The sequence below is a fragment of the Lissotriton vulgaris genome, chromosome 4_1 (assembly GCF_964263255.1).
Source record: "Lissotriton vulgaris chromosome 4_1, aLisVul1.2, whole genome shotgun sequence".
Classification (NCBI taxonomy): domain Eukaryota; kingdom Metazoa; phylum Chordata; class Amphibia; order Caudata; family Salamandridae; genus Lissotriton; species Lissotriton vulgaris.
The window spans coordinates 881613198-881628088 of NC_141691.1; positions in this window are offsets into that span (position 1 = coordinate 881613198).

Consider the following 14891-nt stretch of genomic DNA (forward strand, 5'->3'; position numbering starts at 1 on the left):
TGCTTTGGAAACAGGTAGTTCTTTTACAGAAAGAACTACAGAAGACTCACGTGATACACACTCTGAGTCATCAACGTGATGGCGTTCACGTTGCACGGAATTTATTGGCTAATACAGCCACAGCGGAAGCAACTAAACCGGCTTCCGTAGCCACAAAAAAGCGTTCAGAAAAATACATAGACGGGGAAACCACGCTGGCAGTAAAAACGTCCTTAAAAGGCGACTGTGCAGCACTACCCGTGAACTATCCACTCAATTATGCATACGTAATTGATGCAAACTCCGTTCCTTTTGCTCGAATCCCTGGAGTGGGGGATAGGGTAATTCCAAACATGAACCAGAGAAAGTTTTTAATAGCAGACGCACACATGGGATTGGGTCCGAGGCACCAAACAATCAGGGACTCTCTGAAAGAATTACAATCAGAGTACTGGTGGCCGGGAATGAGCGTAGATATTGTAAATGTATGTATGTAAATGTATTGTGATTTATATAGCGCACGTATCACCCGAAGGCATCAAGGCGCTTGCCTTGGGAACCCGTCATGGTATTCCCCTGTGAGATAACCCCAGCAGGGTATCCACAAGGTGAAAGCCAGGCATCCCGCCGCGAGGGGCCATAGTGGAGATTAAGCAAGCTATTGCCCAGAGTCGCAGAGTGTGAACCTGTGAGTCGAGTAGACACCGGAACGAGAATTATCAAGTCCGTGGAATTTTTGAGCCCAAGACCCGCCGAGGCGGGGAATTGAACCCTGGTCCAGGACCGATCTCAGCTTCCGGGTCTGCCGCCTCTAACCCCTGAGCCACACTTATTCATTATTTTGCAAAAAATTGTGAAGACTGCAACAGAGATTGCAGTGGAGAACCGGTCAGAGTAGTGTCAGGAACCCTAATAGAAATCATAAGGCGATCTATACGCATAATCAAACAAGAGAAATGCATCCCATTGTATATCATTTAAGACTAAAATTCACTTAGAAAATGTGGCCCCAGCGCTCGGCTGACGCCAAAACGGTTATAAAAGATCTGCGAGTCTTTATCTGCACATATGCAATTGCCATGTTCCATTCTGACTAGGGTCCTGCTTTCAGCTCTCGAGCTTATAGGGAGGCCATGGCCAGCATGGGCGTTGGCTTGCGATACTCTTGTCCATCACACCCCGAAGGGAACAGTGTAGTGCAAAGAAAAAACCGGGACATAAAGCAATCTATAACAGCGAAGGTATTAGGTTCGGGTGATGGGTGGGTCAAACATTTATTAAGTGTCCAGCTCAGTCTTAACAATTTGCCAAGAAATTCTCTAGTAGGTTTCAGCCCATACAAACTATTGTTCGGAACTAGAATGTGCATTCAGGACTTAGATAGTAAGATATCAGTGGTAGAAGATAAGAATAAAGACTTTGACATCAAAGATCGTTTGGCTCTTTTACAGGACTTGAATGAAACAAGAAAATCCTTAAGCAACATAAAGTTAAAGCAACAGCCAGCTACCACTGAAGAGGCACCACCAGCCCCAGCAAGGCCTGTCTGGATCCCAAAGATTGAGGATCTAGTCAGAGAAAAAATAGCGGTGAAGAAGGAATTTGGGCCTTCTTACAGAAAAGCAGTACCTGTCTTGGCAATCAACGGAACAAGATCAGTAGTACTACCGCCCCCTGCTGGTAAAAAGGAGAACAGAGTTGTATCAATCGACCTGGTAAAACCACAAGCATGTGGCCTATAATCAACAGTAGGCCCAGTGGACTCCCAAAAAAAACCAGAATACCCAAACTTGCAACAATTCAAGAGGTTCAAACTGAAAGACTAATCACATTCGATAAACCTGCAGTGCACAGAGAGGGACTACGCAATTATGCCATGGAACTCGCGCCTCTTGAAACACAGATTGAAACAGTTCGTCATGAAACACCAGTCTACACTGATGTGGCATCAGAATGTGCTACCGAAAGACAAACTGAGAAAACAATTCCAACAATTGACAGAACTGCCTCTGGCTACTTCATCAATTTCGATAACTTTTCTGAAGATCTAAGCAACCCTGAAGTAACGCCAGTAACAAAGACTTTTAAAGAAAAAGCAACAGAACTCTTTCATCAAATCAAAGAAGTATATCTGGATGCACCATTGATTGAGCATTCGATTATATCAGGGGTACTTATACTCCTACTAGGCCTAATATTGGTTTTAATTTTAGGAAAGTTATTACAATTCAATGGACACAGCAAGTCAGAACATCAACTTAGTCCTAAAACCACACAGATCATCCCACGTGAAGAAAAGAGAACTATCAACAGTAAATGTCACAGCCATTCCAATACCCGGCGGGGTAGTATGGGACAAAACTGACGATGAAGTATATGGTCCGGTTGAAATCCTGAAATATCCTCACCAGTTCAAGGTTTCCTTAAGTGAGTTTGTAAAACCAAGTACATTTTCTGATGATTGGGATTTTGAAAGTATTAATAATATGATGTCTGATTTAGTGTTGTCAGCAAGATTTACAGAACATGATTATTTACAAGGTTTGTCTAGTTATGAACAGATGTACTGCTTCTCACATTACGGAGATCATTACTTACATAAATCTGCACAACCTAGAAATGTTTTTAAACATAACCAATTGGAACATTGTGCTACTCCACCTAAAAGCAGTTCTAAAACATTCTATGAGAAATTTCAGTACTTCTCAGGGTTTAACACTATTGATGCAGAAACGTTTTATTATAAACTGTTGAATAAAATAAGGTTGAAAACAATGCTGACAAATACTAAATTGATATATTCAGAAGCATTTTATGAAAAAATGATGACATTTGGATTTGATTTTTGGAGAAATAACATTGAAACGAAAACCATCTGGGGTACAAAAGATTGGCAGGTACAAGGCCTAGAAGCATTATTTTGAGCCTGCATGATCCCAGAGCAAATAATGTTTTTAAATGACACAATTCACCAAACAACCTGTCTTGGCCTAGCTAAGATTAAAGACCTTAACAAACCGTCTATTCCGAAGCCAATACCTGATAATGCAACAACAGATATTGAAATAGACGTATCTAAAATTTTACATCTAAACAGAACACATCCTGATTGGAAAAAGTGGTTAATCTGGCCTATTGACATGAATAACTGTCAAGATAGATTCCTGAATAAAACACAGGGGTTAGCAATGACCAGACCAGACCCTAGATACTCCCAGAGACAACATCCAGGGATAGTAACAACATACAGTGTAGGGAAACTGTGCCTCGAATGGCTAGAATCATCCACACTGGCAGAAATTAAACAACACTTATCTTTACTTAAAGATGGTGCTGATTTGCGCTATTTCATTCTGGGACCACGCAAACAGCGTCAAAAACGTTTCATAGCGACCAGTATATATGCAGCTTACAACGAGGCTTGGAAAGTCACACAAATTGAAAAAATACGAGAAATTGATCGTATTAATTTGGAAAAATCACTTTCTGTTGTGGACAATGGGTTAATGACTCTGTCCTCCAGAATATATTCACTGGACAGTATTGTATCATCTGCCATAGATATAATAGACAAATACTTGCTAATGTTACAGCATGGCCAGTCACAATTACGTTCTATTGTACAGTTAGGCTGGACGCTGCAAAATCTTCGTTCAGGCTATGTGCCATGGCGTTTAATCAACACAACGTCATTGTTTTCCATCTTTAACCTTACTGATAAACAAATCAGCGTGGCACAGAAAGGAGCAGACTATATAATCCTGAGCATCGAAAAACTTGAGAGATTACCGTTGACAATGTCAGAAAGTCCTGTCATTGAATGGATAATACACGGGATTTCACTATTCCGATAACAACTTTCCGATTTAAAAATTGCCTTGAATACATACCGACTGGCCAGTATGAATGTTTGGGTAAAGGGTACATTAAATCAGCATGGAAATTACCATATACACACACATGCTATAGTGACAGCAACAAAAATGTATTTCTTAGTGGTCAAAACTGCAAACATTCACTAAGCGTTTAAAAATTGCCTTGAATACATACCGACTGGCCAGTATGAATGTTTGGGTAAAGGGTACATTAAGTCAGCATGGAAATTACCATATACACACACATGCTGTAGTGACAGCAACAAAAATGTATTTCTTAGTGGTGAAAACTGCAAACATTCACTAAGCGGTATACTTTTGTGCCAAGGTATTAATTTACACGGAGCCTGTGAAGGAAATTCAAACAACCTTTCATGCCACCAACATGTCAAACATGCAACGCAGATAGAGCCTTTCTTTAAGCAACTCTCGAACGGGAGTTACATTCTAATAACGGATCACAGCTGTTGTGGCCTTTTGCCAGAGAAAGCATATCTCGTACAAGTAACTTCCATGGTCAAATGCTGTATGCAAGCATTGTTTCCAAACGGCCCTGGAGACTCTGAGACTCCCATATGGCCTCGTTTGAATGTCTCTTCTATACGAATTGATACTTTAAGCAGAATGAAGTCTGTGCTTTTGCAGACAACAGTTCCCATCACGTCATCAAAAGAGACGTATGATCTCCAAGTTGCAAGGACAACATCAGAGATTCATGACCTTTTATCAATAAATTGCCCCGTGCATTTCACAAAAATGCTTAGCCAAATTCTTAATATGTCGAGTGCCATAGGCATCCCAGGCGTATTTAAGACCATTTTTTCGGGACTGTTAACACCATTCAAAGCAATTTTGAGAATCATTCCCAATTTTGTCCATTCAGTCTTTGGCGGGCATACCCCTGATTTTGGGACTTGTAGCAGGCATTTTATTTTTGACCCTCCTGCTCCGATATGGCAAGCCAAAACACAGACATATCTCCAGAAAGGATGGAAGAAACGATCCTAGCAATACGCTACTGGGACCGAATAACTAGAGTCCTTGGATTGGCCAGGCTGAGAGATCTGAACATGACCTGGTTTCTTTCATTCAGATCTATATGGCAGACCTGCATCTTACCTGTGCTTCGATGTATGCTGTGCGGAGATGAATGCGTGTTAGACACCTGTCTTGCACTCCCATCAGCAGTACCAATGGATATCGATACTTTGCTAAGTCCTGTAACGGCTCACGCATTGTGTTGTCCCCAGCGGCTACCAATCCTGATGACGGCATTCGTTGAGACTCCTGTGCTACGACTAGGTGGTGACAGTGGAGCGAGAAATAAAAGCAACATCACCCAGGTACGACCTTCTGTGAGCATTGCTGATCCAGACTTTGATGATAGCAATCATTCTCACACCTGTCAAGTTACAGCACTATCGAACTTGGTTGAACTGTCACCTGATTTTGTAGACCAATTCTTTGAGAGCCTGTCTGATATGATGTTCTCCCCCGAACAGAAACTATAATTTTGGAAAGCATTCCGACACACAGCGTTCCCATGAACTCTGAATAGGCGTACAATACCAATATTTCCATGTATTTCAAATACGCCATTTCAAATGCAGATATGTATGTTGGGGTGGGCAATGAAAACACATGCATCTTATTGCTTTCGTTTTTAGTAATTTGATGGACATAAATTCGTGGAGTGGGTGTCGTGTTCTAATCTAGGACCCCGATCAATACTGTGACCTTATGCCCCTATACGGCTATAATCCATTCATACCCCTATAATGGCATAAACGATCAAGAGCGATATTTCAGAAACTCGTCTCTGGCCTAACACGATCAGAGCCACATTTCAGAATCTCTTCCTCTGCAGCTCATTAGAGCAGATGGCACAGCAGAAGCCACTATCTTAGATTCCTAGATTACACTCCGAGTTCTTCAACAAGATAAAACTCAGCAACCTGGGAAAGCCCCGCTTGCTATGTTTTGATTAGTAATAGAACTCTAATGATCACTGAGAGACGATCACTTCCTAGTGACATCTTTATTGACGTCTTATGTCCAAAAACTTAAGTCAAACAAGGCACCTTTCAGGTATAAATATTACCAACGTTGCCTTAAGCAAACGCTGCCGCGACGACATCGATGAGAGCGATGGTGTGGTGAATACAGGAGCAGAACAGCTGTCCCTTGCAGAGCCCAGCAGATGCAAGCTGCCCACGGACGCTGCCCCTCCTCCTCCTTGACGCGCCGAGAGAGACGCTGTCTTTTCTCTTGCCGAGAAAATCCAGCTCTGGCGTTTCCAGCCTACTCTTGCGAGTGACTGGGATATCGAGTCCTGGAAGGAGATACAAGACCTCCAACATTCTATTTCAGAGGTATGGTGTTGACTAAACCCTTAGAGAGAATTCTTGAAGCAAACCTTGGCAAAACCAACTTAACTAAAACTGCTACTGACTCCCTCCCAAGTATTAGGCTTAGGTCAGGTACACTGGGGTAGGCATAGTTAGAAGCACCAGTTGAGTACGTTAGTCAAATGTATATATTTTATTCATTTTAACCATTGTATGGCTAAGAAACCATATCAATGCTTTTACAGTATTATTTCGCAATCCTCATTTTACTGTACGCACTTTTTATAATAATTAGTCTTGCAATTGTGGCAATTTATTTCTCTTGCATGAGAAGAAAGACTGTTCAATAAATAATACCTTTTTATTGAAAACGCCCTTCTCTCTATTCTCTGCATCTTGGTGAAAGTAATCTGCACAACTGACTGAGTAAAATAACTGTCTATTGTTTCACACGACTCTAGAGATTGACTCTTATTCTAAGGAGCAAAGTTGTCATGTTGATGCGGTTTTGGAAAACTGAATCCCTTCTTGTCTGTACCAGGGAAGCTGATCACTTCCTATTCAGTCAAGAAAGTTTCCAGTGAACTCTGAGCTAGTTGGTAACAAACCCAATTAAGTTTAGCATAGTCAGTAGAGACCTGGAAGGCCGCACTTTTACCTCTATACTACTGTTTATGTTATTCCAATGCGCAGGGCCTATAGGGAAAATAGGAACTACACTACAGTATTGCTTCAGCTAGAGCTCTGCCCGGGCGCTCTCCCTCTCCATATCTGCAGGTCACCCAGTATTTACTCTGAAATAGAGCCTCACGCTCAACTGTCTCTGTATATTTGAAGAGTTTTTCTCCGCATTCCCGTTGGGAAGCACCGTCTGCGCCACCAGAGAGTAGTCTCCAGTCCCCTAAGTTCACACTCTAGTGTCTTCAAGGTGCTCTGGATGTCGCGCAGGACTCCTGAGCTCTTAAAAATGCAAAAACCTCAGATTGTGACGTTAAAGGCCTCCCAAATCGCCTCAACTCTGTCAACAGACCCAAACATTTCTCTGAAAGAAATCTGTGACTTCCTGCCATAATTCATTGTGAAACGCTGTGTCAAGTAGCATGAGAGGTAATAGTCTCCAGTTTCTAGGGGATGCGCCATACCCTGGAGCAGTCAGCGACAGTAGGACAGGAGAGTGATCCGAATATGTTCTCGCAAAATTCGCAGCTGAAACCATCAATGGGCCCAGGCCACGAGATACTAAACAGTAATCCAATCTAGTCCAAGATGCATGCAGAGCGGTATAATGTGTGCCTTCAGTTTTATGTGTGTGGACATGTTGCCATGCGTCTAGCAACCCACTGTCAGCCACAATGTCTTTGAGCATTTTATGAGATCTAGTGTAGTTATGCGGTGCCGGGTTGGATCTGTCCATTGCTGAATTGAGAGTAGTATTAAAACCTCCCCCCCAGACTATGTGCGTGGAGCCTATTTCCAGAATGTTCCCCCAAAGCATGGTGAAGAAATCAGGGTCATCCACGCTGTGCCCTTAGCAGCAGACCTGTGTGACAGATACTGTACCTAACCTGCCCCAAACCATGCAGTTGTGTCCCTGTTGATCCTGCGTCATGCAAGCAGAGGTAAATGGAGTGCGCTTTTTTATAGGTATGGCTGTCGCTCTAGTGTATGAGGAATATGAGGAGAATATCCTGTGATCTGCTCATTTACTAGGAAACGGAATATTATGACGGGGGTTTAAGTAAGCTTCTTGAAGCAGTGCGACCTGGACATGATGGCGGTCCAGGTATGCTAGAACCTGTCTACGTTTGTGTGGATCGCCTAATCCTCTGACATTCCACATAAGAAAATGTAAGTTCTGATTAGTTTCTGAGCTGGTCATGTAAGGAGTTGCATTCACAAAGTAGTGTGTGACCTATATCTGCAAAGCTGGTACAGTACATGCAATAAAGATGCCTTCCATGCCTTATTCTCTTTCGCTTCATGCCCCATTAACAAACCCCTTGCCACCACCCCACCCACTGTAGCATCCCAATCATGCCAGAATGAACAATCCCTCCACCACCCACATAGCCCAAAAGAACAGAAACAATCTGCATTTTAATCTGCAGCAAGGGGGATCACCCTTGGGGGGACTCCTAGGTACATACACGGTTACACCCTCCCCTCCGAGTTGCAGGGTATTGGAAAAACAAACTCGTCGGGGACGGGGTGCCCAGTGCTAAGTGTCATACATCCCCAAGAGGGCACTTATCTATTTCTGATGTTCTAGTCGCTGCCATTTGCAGAGACCGCATAGCAATGTTCTATTGTCCCAGCGTGAAGCAGGTGATGGATTCTGCAGTGGAGAGAAGAAGGCACAGTGCCACACCAGTCTTGTGAGGCACACAACGGCAGAGATTAAGTTTGTGCTATTCTATGATCGGGGACGATGATTTCGGCAACAGTTCTTGTGCAGAGCGGGAACTATTTGATCACTTGATGCGCTTCAAGAAGTCGGCTACTTGCTGCGTATTAGTGAAAAAATATTGTTTGCCTTGATGCGTCACTCGCCGTCGAGCCAGGTACATGAGTGCATAATCAATTTGTGCCTGGCGAAGTTTGAGCTTGGTGGGAATTAATTTCCATTATTCTTATTGGACGGTGGCCATGAAGTCAGGATCGAGGGTGAAGGCGTTTCCCTCAAACGTGAGATGTTTCTTTTCACATGCTGTTTTGAGTGCCACATCTCGGTCACAATAGTTGAGTAGCATGGCAATAATGGTGCTTGGTGTGCTTTCTGGTGGTGGTTTGCTGCCCAGGGAGCGGTGCATCCTTTCCACTATGAATTGAGAGGATAAAGATTCAGCGTCGATTGTTTCAAGCAGCAGCCTCTCTATAAACTCCACCATACGGCATGAATTAGTTCTCTCCGGTATGCCAAGAACGCGGATATTGTTTCATCTACTGTGCGCCTCAAGGTCTTCATTTTTGGCAGTTATGATTTTAAGTAGTTTGTCCATCTCTTCCATCTGTTTCTGCATTTGCGACCTGGTATCCTCTGTGTCAGAGATGCGGCGTTCTGTCTCTTTTATGTGCTCATCATGGTTGTCCAGCTTATGGACAATGGCGTCCATATGAGTGTTAATTGAACCCATTTTCCCTTCTATGGAGGCGAGGCTTTGTCTCATTGCAAAGAGGAGTGCTTTCATGTCTTCATCTTGCAGTTGCGCCGACCCCTGTGTTTGTTCTACACCAATATTTTCAGGATCTTCCTGTTGTGCGTGGGTACCTTTTCTGGCTTCAAATATCAGCCGAAATTCTGTGTTCTCGCACCTCCAGCTTGCAAGGAGGACATGCGTGGGATCTCCTGATAATGTCAGTTGGGCTGCCCAGGTACACACTGAGTAGACTGTATGAGATACAAAGAGGCTGTATTTAAGTGGATTGTCCTCAAGTGGCCTGTTTAGCTGTGTTACTATCCCCTTCAGATGAAAGACTTGGGGATCAGTGGGGCACCCCAGTCCATGTAGGTCTCCGAACCAGCACAAGTCAGTGTCTGTGAGGCACGTAAAATTGCTGCTGCACTCTAGTTGCTTTACCGGATAAGAGCGCAATGTGCCAGCAATGTTGATGCGGTCCTGCCACGTAATTGTTGTGTTCCGCAATATGTCTTAAAGGAGGGTCTGAGCAAGGCCGTTATATCGTGCCAATGTTGTCAGCCAGGGATATGCCAAGCAAGCCCCGTGGGTATCAAGGGGGCCGTGTTCATGAGCCTTAACCAGCTAGCGGCGTTTGCTGGCAGCCCTCAATACTCTGCTGCCATGGGACGGAAGACGCAGCACAGGACAGGAAAACCCCCAGACCACCAGTCCTTGATATAAGAGTGTTCAGGAGGTGTCAGGCGCTCACAGCGGCTTAGCTTATATGCATTCACCCCCTCCTCTGCCATATAAGGAGCGCAGCCCAGCCTCCACTTGGGCGCCTCGGTGCTTGCGTAACTCGCTCCACCTGTGATGGATCCAGGCGTGCCAGGCCACGCCAGTGGCGTAACTTTGGAGGAGCCTTTACAGCAGGCGGCAGCGTTCTGAAGGCTCCGCAATCACACAGCTAAATCACCAGGTCATGCACTTCAACCCGGCACAGTGGATTTCTTCCTCGGACCTCCTGGACAGGATAAATAGACGGATTAGTGGACTGAGCTGCAGGAGCCTCACACTAGTGCGGCCACCTTGCTTGTGCACCACCTAGTGCCCTCCTATTTTGGAAAGGTTTAACCATATTTTTTTTGTATGATTCTGGTACGGCTGAATATTGTCAGAAGATTTGGTCTAGCCGTAATAATCTTGTATTTGCAGAGTCTAATCTTGAGAGTTCTATACAGGAAGGTCAGTTACCCAATTCCTCATCCTCAGTGGATAGCTGGAATAGATACCTATATCTGACCCATCTCTGGATGGTTCAAGATCCATCAGAGGACAAGGTACATGAGGCTAAGGGATAGAGTAAGGAGATAAGTTGAGAAAAAGTACAGTGGCTCAGTGGCGCTACAGTAGGTTTGACTTGATACTCACATTCAAAAGTGACACAAAGCACAACAGCAAACCACTATTGTCTGGCCTATATACCACACCACACTATTACAATGTGCCCCACCATTTAGTGCCACTAACCACACATTTCCAGTCCCCTCAGACTCTCATGGCTAGAGACCAGGGTTCTCTAAAGTTGGTCCTGGAGGGCAGGATCAATGTCAGATTTTTTAAATAACTACATTTATCTAAATGGGTATATGCTAAAAATATGGCATCAATCAATCAATCAATCAATCAGTGACACTTATAGAGCGCGCTACATACCCGTAGGGTCTCAAGGCGCTGGGGGGGGGGGGGGGGGGGGGGTGCCGCTACTGCTCGAACAGCCAGGTCTTCAGCTTCTTCCTGAAGGAGAGGTGGTCTTGGGTCAGGCGCAGGTCGGTCGGGAGGGAGTTCCAGGTCTTGGCGGCCAGGTGGGAGAAGGACCTTCCTCCTGTAGTCGTTCTTCGGATGCGGGGGACGGCGGCGAGGGCGTGGTTGGCTGATCGGAGGTGGCGTTTGGGAGCGTAGAAGTTGATCCGGCTGTTGAGGTAGCTCGGGCCTTGGTCGTGTAGGGCTTTGTGTGCGTGGGTGAGGAGGCCGAAGGTGATTCTTTTGTTGACGGGGAGCCAGTGAAGGTCTCTCAGATGTCCGGTGATGTGGCTGGTACGTGGGATGTCGAGGATGAGTCTGGCTGAGGCGTTCTGGATCCGCTGGAGTCTCTTCTGGAGCTTGGCGGTGGTACCGGCGTAGAGGGCGTTGCCGTAGTCCAGTCGGCTGGTCACGAGGGCCTGGGTGACGGTCTTCCTGGTCTCGGTGGGGATCCACCGGAAGATCTTCCGTAGCATGCGTAGGATGTTGAAGCACGCCGAGGATGCGTTGTTGACTTGCCTGGTCATGGAGAGGGAGGAGTCCAGGATGAAGCCCAGGTTGCGTGCATGGTCTGTCGGTTTGGGTGCGGTGCCCAGGGCGGGAGGCCACCAGGAGTCGTCCCAGGCGGAGGGGGAAGAGCCCAGGATGAGGACCTCCGTCTTGTCAGAGTTCAGTTTCAGGCGGCTGGTCGTCATCCACTCGGCTACCTCTTTCATCCCTTCGTGCAGGTTGGCTCTGGCGGAGGCGGGGTCGTTGGTCAGGGAGAGGATCAGCTGGGTGTTGTCGGCATAGGAGATTATGCTGAGGTTGTGTTTGCGTACGATGGCCGCGAGGGGGCTCATGTAGACGTTGAAGAGGGTGGGGCTCAGAGATGATCCTTGAGGGACGCCGCAGATGACTTCGGAGGCCTCTGACTTGTACGGTGGTAGGCGGACTCTCTGTGTTCTTCCGTCGAGGAAGGAGATGATCCATTCCAGCGCCTTGTCCTGGATTCCGATGTTGCTGAGGCGCTGTACTAGGGTGCGGTGGCAGACCGTGTCGAATGCCGCGGAAACGTCTAGGAGGATGAGGGCCGCTGTTTCTCCATTGTCCATCAGGGCTCGGATGTCATCGGTGGCGGCGATGAGGGCGGTCTCGGTGCTGTGATTGGCTCGGAAGCCGGACTGTGAGGGGTCGAGGGATCCGTTCGTCTCGAGGAAGGCGGCCATCTGCTTGTTGACGGTCTTCTCGATGACTTTGGCAGGAAACGGGAGGAGCGAGATGGGGCGGTAGTTCTTGAGTTCGGTGGGGTCCGCTGTTGGTTTCTTGAGTAGGGCGCTGAGTTCGGCGTGTTTCCAGCTCTCAGGGAAGGTGGCGGTGTCGAATGATGTGTTGATGATGTCTCGCAGGTGGGGTGCGATGACAGCGTCGGCCTTGTTGAAGACGTGGTGAGGGCAGGGGTCGGTCGGTGATCCGGAGTGGATGGAGTTCATCGTGCGGATGGTGTCTTCGGTGCTGATCGGGGTCCAGGCGTGGAGGGTGGTGGTGGGGGGTGCTGTTCGGTCATGGTGTGCGTTGGTTGGTTGTTGAAGCTGTTGTGTATGTCCGCGATCTTGTTGTGGAAGTATGAAGCGAGGGAGTTGCAGAGGTCTTGCGATGGGGTGATGTCGTTGTTTCCTGCGCTGGGGTTGGAAAGCTCTTTCACGATGTTGAAGAGTTCCTTGCAGTTGTGTGCGTTGTTGTCCAACCGTTCCTTGAATGCTGTTTTCTTGGCGGCGCGGATCAGCTGGTGGTGCTTCCGGGTGGCAAGCTTGAAGGAGGTCCTGTTTTCCGGTGTAGGTTCCCTTCTCCAGACTTTCTCGAGGGCTCGGCAGTTCTTCTTGGAGCTCTTGAGTTCGTCCGTGAACCACGGGGCTTTCTTACTTCCGGGTCTGCTGGGCGGGGTCCTCAGCGGGGCGAGCTCGTCCGCGCAGATGCTGATCCACTTCGTGAGGTTGTTGGCGGCCTGGCTGGGGTTCGCTGAGCTGGCAGGAGGGTGCTGGCTCAGGGAGGTGGCGAGCTGGTCTGCTGTGATCTTGTTCCAGCTTCTGCGGGCAGCCTGTTGCTGGTGGTGGTGAGTCGTCGTTCTTTTGAAGGTGAAGTGGACGCAGCTGTGGTCCGTCCATTGAAGCTCTGTGGCGTGGCTGAAGTCGATGTCTGTGCTGGAAGAGAAGACTGCGTCGAGTGTGTGTACGGCGAGGTGGGTGGGGGTGGACACCAGTTGCTTGAGTCCCAGGTTGGCGAGGTTGTCCAGCAGGGTGGTGGTGTTGCGGTCGTTGTTGTTCTCCAGGTGGAAGTTGAGGTCCCCCAGGAGGATGTAGTCAGCGGAGGGGAGGGCATGCGGGCTGATCTGGTCCTCCAGGACCGACTTTTGAGAACCCTGCTAGAGACAAATGACCTACTGACGAGTACACCGAGACACTGACACTAACATGTCCTACATTCATAGTACATTACATACAATCTTGTTTGCCATTGTTCTGTTACTGTTTTGGAAAGTTGCACTTTAATATTACACCATCAACGACTATCACATGATGTCCTGCTCTGTATTGTTTTTACTTCATGTTAAGCAGAAATCACAATAAAAGATTTTAAATGCAGCAGCAATTAGGAAACATAGAGCCTTCCAAGAGCTGAAGTTAAACACAGGAGAAAATTAAATTTGCAGCAAAAAATAAGGATGTCAGGTGTAGTGAAATTTAGCTTTTTGACCAGAGGGTCTCCAACCATTAGCTCGGGAGCTACTGTTAGATCAATATCTCCCTGGAAGTAGCTTGTGGAACAATAGCTCAACCGAGTAGGTCATAGGGAGCATCTAGTCACAGAATTGGAATCTTAATGGATATGGTTATATTGTAACAGTGCTAATATTCAAGAGTAGCTCAGGATGATATTCACTGATCAGAAGTAGCTCCAATCATAGAAAAAGCTCGAGATTCTGTTTTAGACACTTGAAATATTTGAACCAGAGTACATGGTAAATAGGTGGGCGTTCAAGTTTTTTTATTTAGAAAAAAATAAGCAAATCTTCTTTGCAACTTATTTCTACAGGAACCAAAATTCATACAAATGATGTTTCTCCCGAGAATGATTGTGTGATGAGAGTCTGTTTTTGATTTGAGTCTGAGGAGAAGCTTGTGCCCTATATTTTTCTGATCACCAGATATTCAACCACAAGTATTCAAATTTTGAGGGATGGAAGATAACACATCTAACCAGTAGTTGTTGAATTTTGCTATGGGATGTATTCGAAACAGATAATGATTTCTTTTCTGCAGTGGCTTAGAAATGTTGCCATTGGCTGTTGTCTATAAAGATCAAAACAGGGTTCACTTTTTCTATCAAATAGTTCTTCTTGATGCCCACAAACTAAAACATTTTTTTTACTTTTAGCAAACATGTTATAATCTTGGCAAATTATTGGTATTGCACGTTTCAGGGAGAACCACACTGCATCTCCCATGATTCCATGTAACCAAAGCACTTCCGCTTCCTGCCGGCACCATTTATTAAGCCTCCAAATGAGGCACCCGTATCCCCATGTGCTGTGCGCACTCAGGTGCACCCTCCTGGGAACAGATTCGAGGCCACACAAGAGGGATTAGCCCTCGCTTTGCAGGCATGTTTTTAACTCTGCAACGCAAGCCTGGAATGGTATTTGGGGACCACGTCTCACACAGATTCTTCTACCCCCATGCACAAAGGCTGAAAGAAGCCTTGCATTCCATGCTGCTCAAGTTATTCAG